Source organism: Mandrillus leucophaeus, unplaced genomic scaffold (assembly GCF_000951045.1).
Source record: "Mandrillus leucophaeus isolate KB7577 unplaced genomic scaffold, Mleu.le_1.0 Scaffold200, whole genome shotgun sequence".
Classification (NCBI taxonomy): domain Eukaryota; kingdom Metazoa; phylum Chordata; class Mammalia; order Primates; family Cercopithecidae; genus Mandrillus; species Mandrillus leucophaeus.
The window spans coordinates 561,176-561,482 of NW_012102033.1; the positions used below are offsets into that span (position 1 = coordinate 561,176).

General features: G+C 61.2%; 1 protein-coding gene across 1 annotated transcript in view; it reads left to right on the plus strand.

The window, feature by feature from the left end:
• The window catches only part of LOC105539201 (protein piccolo-like), a 5,145-nt gene that overhangs the window by 1,317 nt on the left and 3,521 nt on the right, over positions 1-307 (plus strand). The gene's annotated exons all lie outside the window — the stretch shown is intronic.

Genomic DNA, 307 nt, shown 5'->3' on the forward strand with positions numbered 1-307 from the left:
TCGCGGAGGAGCCAAGCTCCGGACCTCCGCCCACTAAGCGGTGTCCGGACCTAGGTGGTCTCCTACTCATTGCGTCTATCGGGAATGTGGGGGCCAGACTACCCCACACACGCACACTCAGCTGCGGCTTCGCGAGGAAGGGACTAAGTTCAGATATTGTCCTTGGAGGCCGTGGCCCCGCGGGCAGGACGCGTCCCCTGCGGGCGTATTAAATAATGAGTTAAGTTACCTGAACCACACGCATTTCCGGGGACCGCTCCGGGCATCCTAGCTTGAGGGTAGGGTGGGCGGAGGTCCCTAAGGGAGA